Source organism: Lactuca virosa, chromosome 9, assembly GCF_052849685.1.
Source record: "Lactuca virosa cultivar CGN04683 chromosome 9, Lactuca_virosa_CGN04683_v6, whole genome shotgun sequence".
NCBI classification, from domain to species: Eukaryota; Viridiplantae; Streptophyta; class Magnoliopsida; order Asterales; family Asteraceae; genus Lactuca; species Lactuca virosa.
This window is the reverse complement of record NC_136434.1, coordinates 177,858,344-177,873,053: the sequence shown is the minus strand read 5'-3', so window position 1 is coordinate 177,873,053 and position 14,710 is coordinate 177,858,344.

The window sequence follows — 14,710 nt, the reverse complement described above, 5'->3', positions numbered from 1 at the left end:
TAAGATTTCTGGTTTAGATATTTTAGTGTTCTTGAACATGGTAAGAAGGGGATGAAAAAGAAGAAAAAGATAAAAGACAAAATAGTCATTTTCATCGATTAAATGAATGATTCGTTAAGGTTAACGATCTAAGAATCGAAAACATGACAAGGAACTTTTGTTTGGCTGATGAATGTTAAAACTAAAAAAAAAACATTCATAGGATCTTTAAAAGGACTTAACCATGGGACTAAAATCTAATTTACCTTTTGTAAACACGATACAAAAAAAAAGGGAAATTGTGTAACCTAACCATTATAAATGAGTTTTTCAAAGAAAATAACCATATTTTTTTAGTTTTAAAAAAGAATCACTTTCTTCAGAATGTCTAATTCCGAAGTACTGTTCATATTCCGGAGTTTTTTTTTTTTATTTTGGGATTTCACATGCTACATTTCGAAATGTTTAATGTCATCGTTTCTCAATAAATATCTAATTTCATGCACTAATATCGTATATAGTTCACATTAATATATATTTTTTTTAACATTTTGTTAAATTTAAGTAAAAAAAAAAAGAATTTTTTCTCGAAATTCCGGAATTGTTCTTCGGATTTCGGATTTGTTCTTGAAATTCTAGAGATTTTTTTTTCCAAAATTAGAAATTTTAGTTCGGAATCCGGAATGCCATTATGGAATTAGTCAAAAAAATGTTTTTTCTTGGTCCGGAATACCCCATTCCGGACAAGTGGTTATTTTTGTCAAAAAAAAAAGAGTTATTTTTTTCAAATACACATTAAAAATGGTTAGATTACTTAATTCCCCCTACCCCTACCTAAAAAAGAGGATCTTTAAAATAATGTAAATTACACGAATCGTCCCTTGTTCAGATGCCAGAAGACATGTTCAGTTCCTATTTTCAAAAATTAATTCGGACTGTCCCTCATTTGTTTAAAACTTGCAGGCTTCGTTCCTGATATACGATTTTGTTTCGATTTTAATCAGTGCTAGTTCTGAAATGACAATAATGCCCTTTGTGTAATTTTTTTCCAATTAATTTAATGTTATTATTATTAATTTAAAAAAAATGAAAAAGAAATATGTCCTCACTGTTCACATAATGTCTCTTTGTGTGTTTATCTCTCTCTTTTTTCTCTATGAAATCATCGGAAATAGGCACCACCACAACCAGATATTTGAACCGGAAACGTCTTCACTTCCTCCGGTGTGTCGCCGTCACCTACCACCATTTCACGTCTTTGTCTAAACCCCTAAAGAAACCACCTAAATATCCATCTTTATTGCCATCAAAAGCTTCACTGGATCTGTCACGTGGGTCGTCATCGTTCTTTAAATCTAAGTCATCGATAGAGATGTAGTCAGAAAGGGAGAGGAGGAAAGTCCAGATCAATGGCGTCGCAGAGGGGGATAGGTGGTTTCCGGAGAGTTCTACATAGAGATGGATACGGTCAAGAGGGGTTTTCGGTGACTATGACTCTTCCAGATGCATATTGGAAAAGATGAAGGGATATGTCGTCGATCTAGCGTTTCGATTTAGACTCTTCAGATGTCGAAGACGATTTAGGGTTTGGGGTCTACCCATCCCCTTCTGTTACCATCTCCTTCCCCTCTTCGATTGTCTTTTATGTCCAAGTATACCGATCTATTCTTCTTTCCGGCCAGGTGCACCAGATTTCTTGGAGTTAAAGATGAGAGAGAGAGAGAGAGTGTGTGTGTGTGTGTGTGTGTGTGAGTAAGGGTTTGATGGTGTTGCCAGAGATTTCTTGGAGTGGTCAAAGATTTTGTGGAGTCGCGGGAGTACTGGAGTCGGTAGAGATGTAAGTCGTCGGTGTGGGTGGTGATGTTGAATAGGATGCTTACTTAAGAAAAAGGGGGAACTTATGAACGTGCTTAAGTGGGTGTTTGGATAAATTAGTTTATTGCTTATTCGCTTATTGCTTATTAGCTTATTTGTGGTGGGAATTAGCAATAAGCAATAAGCAAGGGGGGAGATGCTTATTAAAATCAGCTTATTTAGCTTATTCCTACCACAATAAGCTGATTTTTAAGGATTTATATCCAAACATTTAAACTTAGCTTATTGTGGTGGGAATAAGCAATAAGCAATAAGCACCCTCTTTTTTTCCCTATCCAAACACCCCCTAACTACCTGTGCTTGGGGATCATTCCCATTTTTTCTAAAGGCAGTGAATATTTTTTTTATTAATAAAAAAATCAATAAATAATTATAAATAACAAATGAATACAAAATAAATGAAAAAAGAAATAGAAAAAGGTAATATGGTCATTCATATCTGTTAGGGACGGAAGATGAAAGTTTTAAACAAACGAGGGAAGGTGTGAGTTAATTTTTGAAAATAAGGACTAAACGTGTCTTTTGGCATTTACACGAGGGACGATTTGTGTAATTTACTCTTAAAAGTACCTAACCTCATCTACTCTCTCATTATCGACACCCTCGTTGTCGTTCCTCTCTTCTCTTGCTGGAATCCGCCGCCACTTTCATCACTAGACCACCGGCTGTGTGTGTGTTTAAACTTCTAGCCGAGTCATGCCCTTTTCATACACAAATAAGAAGCTGCTAAGTGCTAACAATGTTCGATCATGAGAGTAAATCAGTAAATTGAGAAAGAGAAAGCTACTAATGTTTAGGTCTTCTAGACATGAATTTACTCTGGTTATCTCTATTTTTGTCATGATTTCAACACCACATCTTTCTTTTAAGGTTTTCAGAAATGATCCTGATTATTTCAAATGCCTTCTGGGTCTACTCTTATCTTTGAATTTGAGTGATTTCAATACTAGATGTTGCGATGAAGATTAAGAGAGATTAAAGAGATTCTGTGTAAACTTATTTCATTGATTAGAGAGTATGAACTTCAAAATACATATATAAACCAAATGTCACAAATTATTTAAATTCTGTGTAAACTTATTTCATTGATTAGATAGTTTAATTTGGTTTACATACTTTTACCTAGTTGTCACGAATTCAGTCCCTTTATACTTGAAAAGACGAAAATACCCTTACAGATTCAGTCCCTAACGGCGTTTTACTAACGGTGTTAGTAAAAAGCTCCAACTTTGCAAATTTTGCAAACCACAAGGACCATTTGTATCAAAAAAAAATAGTAGGGACTAGCTTTGTGACTTTTGGAAAACTACAGGGACCATTTTTGTAATTTTGTCTTAAAAGTAATTGAGAACACAAATGTGATTAAAGAAAAAATTTTGATGGGACTACCGAGCATACATGTTTTATTGGTATAAAACTAATAATCCGATTAAAGACGGTCAATTTCTTTTTGGCTATGACTATGTGGTATGGGGCTGTTAAGCCTCATTTTTATCGACCTGGCCCTCCCATAACGTCGTGCTAACAACGACAACACCGCCCCCTACCCGTTGTGTTGTCACCCGTTGCGACGGTAACAACTCATACGTGCATATTTTTTAAAGAAACAATCAAATGACCGTTGCAAATGGTCAAAAAGGAAATAATATATATATATATATATATATATATATATATATATATATATATATATATATATTACCTATTTACTTTTCACATATAAATACTCATATATACAAAAAAAAAAAGATACACCATTCTCTCATTCTATTTACACAAAAGAAAAATCAAAAACATTTCATTTCCACCAAGTATGGAGCAAAACTCGAACACCCATACACCAAACACAAACACATCCACTCCGATGGGGTTTACACAATACGAGAGCTATATAAACTTCCTCAACTCTTAAAACTCATCATAAATACCATTTTCAGGAAACTATTTTAATCCCACCTCACCCTAATGCAATTTCCTACATTGCCTACATGCAACAAAATCTAAACCTACAACAAAAATTTTCAATACAAACTCACATCCGTCATGAGAAACAAATTCAGAGGTTAGAGAAAGAGATTCGTCACAAATACGCAATGAATATGGTCATGCAAGAAGTGCTTATCAAGGTCATCCGTGTAGCTCAACATCATCTGGATATTCCGAACTACAAGTTTGATGAAATGCTCCTCATTCTCAACGAAAACTTTGCCCATCTCAAAGCTCAAGCTCCAACTGTCGAAGCTTATGATTCGCTTTCCAGGCAAATCAACACGAGCTTTCAGCAAGTCTTTGAACGTTTAAGCAAGCTCAAGTCAAATCCATTACTTGTATCGGAGGCAGGGCCATCTCATGCAAGAGGGGGAGAACAACATATGGGAGAACAACTGAGAAAACAACAGACAGTACAATGGGAACCAATCTCGGATTTTGCTCTACAAGATGAAGATTCTGATAAAGAAGTTGTGGAATTAGATACTTTTGAAGCTGATGATGATGAAGATGATTGTGTGGATGATGCAATTCTTGGACTTCAATCTATCAGGGAACAACCTTCCAAAGTCCTTTCGGAAGTAGAGAAGATGAAATGGTCCTCAATCTTTTGGCCATCATCTTTGTCCGAAGCATTCAAAAGGAGTTGAGACATGGCGAAGGTCAAAACCAAGCTGATAATTAATGCCTTTCGAGCCACTCAACTAATGTGTCCTCCAATTCCTATTCCGAGGATTGTCCTAATCGATGGAGGTTCTCCCATCAGGAAACCTGATGAGATACCTTATGAGCCTTTTCTCCCACCTCCATCCGAGTTGTTCATTAATCAACCCGGCCAACAAATCATCTCCTCCATCTCATCTCAACCTGATCAATCAATAGACAAAGGCAAATAAATAGCCACGGGTTCGGACAGCCCAATGAAGTCGTTCAAAAAGTGTGAGGGTTGGTCAAAAGAACAGTTACAACAAGCACTAGAAGAAAGCATTCATATTCAAGCACTAAAAGACAATCCAAATCCAATGTTGGGCATTTCTCCTCTCTTCCGAGAACGGATTCTTCATGACATACACTTTGTGCCATTTATGTACTTCGATCTTCCAACACACGATGCTGGTCAACTTGACCTACCAATATCTCCTCATGGATGCTATTACATCAAGTTCGCACCCTTGCACCCATCTGATGATCCTCAAATCATTACCCGAACTGAGCGTTTGAGATTGAGAACCTTCTGTTCTACCAACGCACGACCCCAAAAGGAAGTGTGGTCTTGGAAGAGAATTACCAAAATTGTTGGTCATGGTAGAAAGGTCCAAGGCAAATTTGTTCTTGAATGTCTTCTATACAGATACTTCATATCTCGGAACAAGGAATCCACTATAACCATATCTAATGTAGATTTTCCCTCAATGAATCCAAACGACATTCTCGTTATAGTTGCTCATCTCCGAGATCTCCAAACAAACGAATCAAGCATTGGAGCTTACAACTCCACTATCAGCATTCTAAAGGACTACATTTCTGAATTCTGTATATCCAATGTGGATTTTGCTCATATTTTCTAAACAAAAAACTTTTTGGCCAAGATCACTACCAAACTTCCTGAAGCTCAGATCTTAGTAGAAGGTCCAATTAAAGAACCAGAACTTGGTTATGTCTACCTCAAAAAGAAGACCAATCAAAAGGAATTGGTCATAGTGTTTGACAAATACCTCGTTCCCACCAATATTCTTCATAAGTTCATCTCAAATATCGCCAAGAGTGATTCTTCCGAGCATATCAAAAAGAAATTTATTGAGCATCTCTAATGGTACATCGAAGTCCGAACCTAGCTCCAGAGTGCTTACTTGTTTGTGTTTGATGAAGCTAAGTGATGAATTGGATGATTGCTAAGGTCACTTAGGGGATATTGTTGGAACATGAAAATTGATCCTTAAGCAATCTGAAGTGAAGATGTACGAGGTGATGATTTCCGAAGTCAAGACAATTCCGAAGTTGCAGTTCAGTCCGAGATGTATCCTAGTGTTAAAGTGTTTTTGATTATGTAATGTACATTAATTGATACAAGTACTATGTTGTTTTGTTCCCATTGTCTTATTCTATCGTACATGAGACAAGATCAACAACAACGACTATATCAATCGGTTGATCTTCGTAGGTCTAGCAGTCCACGCTTACTTTTTGTCATTTGTCTTCTAGTTACTCCTAGTCTATTTAAGGAGTCGTCTATTATGTATCATGTGGGGAACCAAGCACCTTTTTCACATCTATCAAGAACTATTCAATCAATCATTCTCTCTTACGTTCTTCTTGTTCTTGAGTTACTTTACATTGGTCATACTTCATCATTTATACTTTTGAGTACTTTGGTGATTATATTAATTACGAGACTATACTGGTTTACCAAACTAGACTAGATCTTTATTATTAGCAGACATTGATCTTAAGTTAATTCAAGCTTTGAGTTCTCAAACCTTGTCCATGCAAATCTTCTGCATTCACAAAAGCTACTATAACAAGCCATTCGGTTATCAAAACGCCTACAATTCATGTTGGAAATCGAATCCCAATATGAGCTACAACCCAAGAACATTTCCTCAAAATTCATTCGTTAGACCATCCTACCCACCACAACAACCCCATTACCAATATCCACAAACCCATTTGTTGTAACCTGAAAGTGAACCTCTAGCAATCACTATCCCTTGTATGTTCTGAAGTCAGTATTAGTTCCGAAGTGGTATGGCGTCCGGAGTGAGTTTGTGGTCCTAAGTGTTGATGGTGTCCGGAGTGGTAGTGATCATGTCCGAAGTGAAGAAGTTGTTCAGAGTCTATCTTTCCGTCTTGCATTTATTATTCTTGTCTTTTATTTGATGTAACAGTTCATAGGACTTAGTTTATTTTGTCAAAATGGATAATCAGAAGTGTCAGAAGTAAACACTTTATCCGGTCCTATGTAAGTAACTTGGTTTATCTGATGTAACTCCTTCACCTATATAAGGAGCGTTTAATGACAAAAATAGTAGACGGACTGTTCCTCCAAAGATAGATATTTTCACATTTACTTCACTTGCATCTTTCTCTCAAATCAAACTCTTTCAAACATTCTACTTGTTCATTTATTGTCTTTACTTTGATTATTCTCATAGTCTCATATTTAATACTTGAAGTACTTTGTTGATCTTCATCTTCAAGTCTTGACTGGTCTTGCTAGACTTGACTGGAATTCAGAATCAAAAGTAGACATTGATCTTAAGCATTAACTCAAGGTTTGAGTTTTCAAGCCTTGTCCCTGCGCAATCAGATCCTTGTTCTCACAATTGGTATCAGAGCTCGAGTGGTTGTCCTTTGAATCCATAATAACATATTATAGTTGATTCGAGATTACCTTGGTATTTCGATCATTTCTGTGTTCAGGATAAAATTTCTTCTATATACCACTTTTTCTCAAGATATCTTAACTTCAATGGCTGCTTCTAATTCTCAAGAAATGTATTCAAGTTCATCAATAGCCTCGGAAAGGGGTGGGGAAATGTGAAATCATGTCTTCAGAGTAATGGATCTCTGAAAAAGCTGAAGCTCTACCAACTTTTCGATGAGCTTCAAGGTCATGAATCAAATGGTGCACAAACCCTGCGTGAACTCACTGGAGGCCCTCTAGCTATTGTCAGTTCCTACGATCCACAAAATCTGAACCCTGCTGTTTTGGACCCTCTCTCTGTTGTTGTTCCCTATATCCCTCATGTTCAACCCTCACCTCCAACCATACCTGCTCCCACCACTAACAACTACCAATCAATGGGTGATCTTAACTCTGAAGAAATGGACTCCGAACTCCGGTTCCAACAGGAGTTTGCCTTACTTTCCATGAAATACAACCGTCCTTTCAACAATCCATATAACAATCGTTTCCAAGCTTCTCACCAAAACAAGCGTTTCCAGGCACCTCACCAAAACAATCGTCAACCTTTCAACAAACCCTCAGAAAATCCACCATCCTACAAGCCTAATCTTTCTACACCAGATCACACCCCGGAATCATCACAAATTCCGAAGTCGGAAAAACCCAAGGTTGTATGTCACAAATGTGGCCATGCAAATCACTTTGCCAAAGATTGCTTAGCCGAAGTCCCATAGAAACCCAAGATCAAGGACTCTGCTTACTATGCACGTCGAGCTCAAGAAATGGCAGAAAGTGAAAAGGATTTTGTTACCACTGTATCAAGGGATGTAGAAGGGTATTGGTCATCTGGAGATGATGATGAAGTAACCACTGGCAGGTACATGTGTCTTATGGCTTGACAAGAAATAGAATGTGATGAAGGCTACTGGTCGTCTGGGTCAGAAAGAGATGATGAAGATGCTGAGCCAAACTACTACTACATGGTTACCAACGATCCACCTGGCAGAAGCATCGTTCAACAAGTAAAATCTATGATTACTGATAATAATTTTGACTTATCTGTTTTTGAACCATATCTAACCCAGATCCAATCAGATATGAACATCATTTACAAAGCCAATGAGTCACCCATAGAAGCCAGTGAGAAGAAGGAAAGTGAATTAAGTCGTCTTAGATTACGTTTTGAGGATAAGAAGTTGAAAATAGAGTCTTTAGAACGAGAGCTTGTAATGTCACAAGATGGATGTATCATTCTTAAAGACAAATGTGAAATCACTTATTCTGAAAGAAATGTTTTAATTTCTGACAACAAACGTCTCAATGCTAAAATAGATGCTTTGCACAATTCCATTGACATTCTTGAAGCAAATGACTGGATGACTCACAATTTCCGTCATCCTTGGTCAAAAGCTCCTGGTGTCAGAAGCGAGTTTCTGAAACCTATTGCTCATCCCTTGAAGGAGTTACAAAACCTAACTTTTATGGGAGACGTTCCGAACATCAAACATTCGAACACCCCTGTATCGCCTTTGTCACCCCTTCCTGAGACTTCTGACCAATATGCACCATTGATTCCTAAGTTTAAACCTATAGTTGTCAAGTGTCCCGATTCCACGCCTCTTCCGCCTCTGATAAACCTGAACCTGAATCGGACCTCGGAATCCTACTCTAATATTCTGAATTCTGTTGTTCAAAAATTGAACCACAGTCCTCTTAACAATTGTATTGTTGAGGAAATTTTTCCGGAGACAACTGGACCTGAATTCTCTGAGTGTGTTTGGGCATCTTTAGATAGTGAAGTCGACGATTCGTCAATCTCATGTGATTCTGAACCCCAAGTGATTTCCAAAACAAAACTAGTTCCAATTAAGCATGTTTTCAACAACCCTTCAGTAGGACAAACCTCTAAATCTTTACTTCGTTCCAAAAGGAAACCCTTGTTGAATAGGAAAGATGTTGTTAATCCTAAGGTAGAATCCCGGAATGCTCACAAAAAGGAAGTTAGATCGAGACAAAATTCTAGATTCCTTGAGAACTCCAAAAAGAGTGTATCTCGGACTGTCTATTCACCAACCAAGATTCAAAACACCTTCGCACCCACTAAGATCCTCAAGAGACCTCCCATTCTTTCCAAATCTGTAGAACATAAGAAAGTGGTTAGTCCTAATCCGCCAAAGTCCATTATAGGCACTCAATCTACTCAAACCAACTCTCCTCGGACAACTTCATCTGTTTTCATAGCCAAATCTGATGGTACAATTTTCAAACCACAACTTTCAAAATCAAATGTACCATCCACCAAAGCACAAGTTTTAAAGAAAACAGTTTCACAAAAATCTTCACAACAAAATTTTGTATGGAAAGTAAAAATTCACAAAGATGAAACAGCAACTCCGAGAGACACAGTGGTTCTCACTGCTCCGGAAGTTGAGTGTCCGAGAAAAGTTGTTCCAAATCCTCGTGTCATTGAGTATGATTATTGGATAGATGAAAGAACCATGGCTTTCTGTTTGTTTCCTAAGGAATCTCGGAACAAACCTTCCAAACCATCTGTTGCTCAAAAATCACAATCGAAGCCTAAAACTCGTGCCTTTGTCCCAAAATCTAACTTGGAGCCTAAAAACTCCACAACTTACTAATTTTGTAGGCACTCTGTGCTTCGGAGCAAGAAACAATATGGTATATTGATAGTGCTTGCTCCATGCACATGACGGGGAAGAAGAATTTTCTGCGAGATCTCAAATTTTCACCAAATGCTGGCTATGTAACGTATAGCAACAACTTCAATTCTCAGATCTGAGGTTATGGAACCCTTAAAAATGGCAACTTCTCCATTTCAAACGTGGCATATGTAGCTGACTAGAAGCATAATTTGATTAGTGTGGCTCAACTCACTGATGCAAAATCGATGAGCTGAATTCTGCAAGAAACATAGCTATGTCATGTCAGAAGACCGGAAGAAATGTTTAATCAAATCAAATCACAACAAAAATATGTATCCTCTTGACATCAACATGATCATCGGCAAGCCCCAACTCTGCTTACTCTCAAAAGATGTTCCTGACGTCAGTTGGTTATGGCATAGGAGGCTTGCTCACCTAAACTTTAGATATATGAATGATCTTGTTTTTGGTGAGATGGTAAGAGGTCTGCCACTCCTCAAGTTCGAAAATGATTATTTATGTGCTGCATGTGAATGTGGAAAGCAGTCCAAGAAGGGTCATCCCGTCATCATTGAAAAATCAATCTCGAAGCCGCTAGAACTTCTACACATTGATCTGTGTGGACCCTCAACAGTAGAGAGTTTGCATCACAAATAATACATTCTTGTGATCGTGGATGAATTTACTAGGTTCACCTGGGTATTCTTCCTAAGGCTCAAGTCAAAAACAGCATCCGAACTCATCAACTTTATCAAAGGAATTGAAGTTCTCATCAAACTGCCAGTAAGGCGAATCCGAAGTGACAATGGTTCAGAATTCTCTAATTCCACCATTGAGAACTTCCTCACCGAGAAGGGTATTGACCACAACTTTTCTGCTCCATACACTCCTCAATAAAACAGTGTAGTCGAACGTCGCAACAGAACACTTGTTGAAGCTACTCGATCCATGCTTAACTTTGCAAATCTCCCACTCTATCTTTGGGCTGAAGTTGTTTCTACTGCATGCTTTACTCAAAATAGAAGTATCATCAATCGACGCCTCAACAAAACACCGTATGAAGCCATGAACGGTTGGAAGCCAAGTATCTCTTTTCTTCACGTTTTTGGATGTAGATGCTTCATCAAGAACAATCGTGATCAGCTTACCAAGTTCCAACCCAAAGCTGATGAAGCCATCTTTCTTGGATACTCTGCTAAATCAAAGGCTTATCGAGTTCTTAATCGACGAACTCGTGTTCTGGAAGAAAGTTTTGATGTTACCTTTGATGACAATGTCGTTCAGAATTCTGGCCCAACCCATGTTACAACTCACATCATGGAGTCTGATGCTCCAGCGCCAGGATGTCCGAACCAGCAAACAATCTATGAAGTTGACTTTGAAACCTTGTTCGGACCCTCAGAAACAGCTCTTGATTCGGAATCTCGAACAAGACACACCTCATCAACCAAAGCTCCGGTCTCCCAAAATGATTTCGATCCAACACCCAGTTTTTCTCCATTTGATTCCGAACCGTTTCAACCTACTCAGGTTGAGGGGGAGAATGGTCAACCTTCCCTTGAATCAAATGTGGGTGGATTCAAAAATGCAGCTGCTGAATTCGACTCTAATCCTATCAATAACAATGATGATGAAAATTTCTTCGATTTCCCACTTGGTGATGACGTTAACCTATCCGGTTCAGAAGTTCAGGGGGAGCATCATCCACAAGTTCAAACTATTCAAGGGGAGCAACACAACCCCATTGTTGATATTGGATCATCTGCTATACAAGAGCTTTCGAGACTACATGTTTGGACTAAGGATCATCCTCCGAACCAAGTTATTGGAAACCCAAATGATGGTGTACAAACTCGCTCTGCCACAAGTGTTCAAAATGAATGTCATTTCTCGGCATTTATATCAATGGTGAACCCAAATCCATCAAAGAATCCCTAGAACATGTTGATTGGATTACAGCCATACAAGAAGAATTGGCAGAATTCGATAGAAATGAAGTTTGGACTCTCGTCCCTCCTCCTCAGAATCATCCTATTGTTGGTACTAGATGGGTGTTTCGGAACAAATTAGACGATGCGGGAGTCATTAATCGGAATAAAGCAAGATTGGTGGCTAAAGGATTCACACAGATCGAAGGGCTTGACTACGATGAGACCTTTGTTCTTGTTGCCCGTCTTGAAGCCATTAGAATCTTTCTTGCTCATGCTGCTCACAAAGGCTTTAAGGTTTACCAGATGGATGTTAAAAGTGCTTTTCTAAATGGTGAACTTGATACTGAAGTATATCTTCAACAGCCTCCCGGTTTTGTCAATCTCTCATATCCGAACTACTGCTACAAACTCCGGAAACCAATTTATGGCCTCAAGAAAGCTCCTCGCGCATGGTACGAGACCCTCACCGACTTTCTCAAGCGTTCAGGTTTTCAAAGAGGTATACTCGATCCTACTCTGTTCCGAAGGTCAAATGGAAAACATCTCATGCTTGTCCAAATATATGTTGACGACATCATTTTTGGATCCACCGATTCATCAATGGTTGCTGACTTTACTAAGTTAATGGTCAGTAGATTTCAAATGAGTATGAATCGGGAACTAAGCTTCTTCCTAGGTCTCCAAGTCAAACAGACCAACAGAGGAATCTTCATTCACCAAGAGAAGACACATGTGCCTCAGCCAAGGTACCTATGGGTTTCGGACATAAGATTTTTTCGGACACTTCAGGTGTCGCAGTTGATGAAAAGAAGTACAGAGGAATGATTGGTTCCCTACTCTATCTCACAGCAAGTCGTCCGGACATCATGTTTTCAACATGTTTGTGTGCCAAATTTCAAGTCAATCCAAAGATGTCTCATCTATTGGCTGTTAAGCAAATATTCTGATACCTCAAAGGTACAATGAATCTCAGAATCTGGTACCCAGCAAATGAGAGTTTCCTCCTTCAAGCATATTCTGATTCAAACTATTGCGGTCTTCAATTGGACAAAAAAAAACACATCTGGTGGCTGTCAATTTTTAGGTGGACGACTGGTCAGCTGGTCATCTAAGAAACAGAACTGCATTGCACTTTCAACAGCCGAAGCGGAATACATTGTTGCTGTTAGTTGCACATCTCAAGTTCTCTGGATGAAATCTCAGCTCTTGGATTATGGTTACCGGTTTCAACAAATTCCAATCTATTGTGATTCTCAAAGTGTCATTGCCATCTCGCACAATCCAATTCAACACTCCATGACGAAGCACATCGGCATACGGTACCATTTCATTAAAGATCATGTTTTGAATAGTAACATTGAACTTATTTTTGTTCCATCTGACGATGAAATTGCTGATGTCTTTACTAAGGCATTAGACGAAACCAAATTCAATGGTTTTCTGAACAAAATGGGTATGATGATGCCTGATCCTCTGTTCTTTCAAGAGGCTTGCACTCTCTGATGGCAACATCAGAAAGAGAATTAGTGCCGAAGCGAAATCGCTTTTCATCTCGGAACTATTGCCTCTCGGAATAAAAAGGGTCATTTTACATGTCTTTTTCTCTAACCACCTATTGGAGTTTTAAGTTGTACAGTTCATCTTATCATAAGATGTTCATGAACAATATAGTCAGATTGGTGCTACTTTCATCTCGGAACTTACTTCATAGATCATCTCAGAATTCAAGTCCGGAAAGGTATTGAATTCATTTCACTCCGGAAGTTTTTCAAATTTCACTTTGGAATCTCATAAATTTTTTGCTCCGGAACTTCATTAAATTTTCTCTCCGGACTCTTGACTCCGTAATTTTCAAAAATCACTCTGGACCATTTTAACTCAAATGTTTCATTCCGGAATAAGTCTCAAAACTTTTTCATGTTCCGAAATCACCAAATTTCATCTCGGACTCTTCATGTTAAGAAATTGTTTTCAAAACATTCCGGAACCCCATTGTTCCGAAAGCAACACACATGCTGAAGTCCAAAAGGTTTTAAGGTGAAACGTTTCTAACGGTTACTTCTTTATTGATGATTATCTTTTACACTTGAAACTTGCAACTTTTGCCCACGTCTGCTATAGCAAACATCATGTCATAAGCGACGGTTTCCATTTTTTACGTTAAATCATGGTTACTTTACTCACATCAGGTCAACTCAGCCCCATTTTTGGCAACTCATTTAATGCGATCCGGTTCCCAATATGGATCTCATCATTACTTTTCGACCCGACCCGTTGATTTCCTGAACCTATAAAAGCCAAACGAAACCTCCTTTACCCGTTACGCTCTCAAAACCTTCATCTTTCTTCTTCTCTCTCAGTTCAAGTGTTCTTCAAGATCTCAACCTGCAACAATGGCGTCCATCCAAACTACTCCCAAAATCGCCAAACCTGCACACAAAAAGAAATCATCGAAGGGTTCTTCATCATCCATGTCATCAGAACCTTTCCTCAGAGACACTACCCAACTTTTCTCTCTGGATCCAAACAACTATGATGAATCAATCTGTGTTATGATCGAGTTCATCGCAAATCATCCCATCTCGGTTCCTCTTACCAAAATACCAGACCCACCAATTCTTCTCCGTCTATTACATGCTGCTTTTGAACGAATCAAGATCGACAATGATATTCTTGAAATAAAGATAACTGACAACAGAATCGTGCTTGTTCACAAATCGACATTCTTGAAGGCAATTGGTGTTGAAGAAAACCCAGAAAACTTCAAGGTTGAAGAACCAACGGCTGAAGAGTTTTAGTTGTTTCTAAACCACATTGGGTACAGCGAAGAGTACAAAGCAAAGAAGTTCAAGAAGTCTGTTGTATCA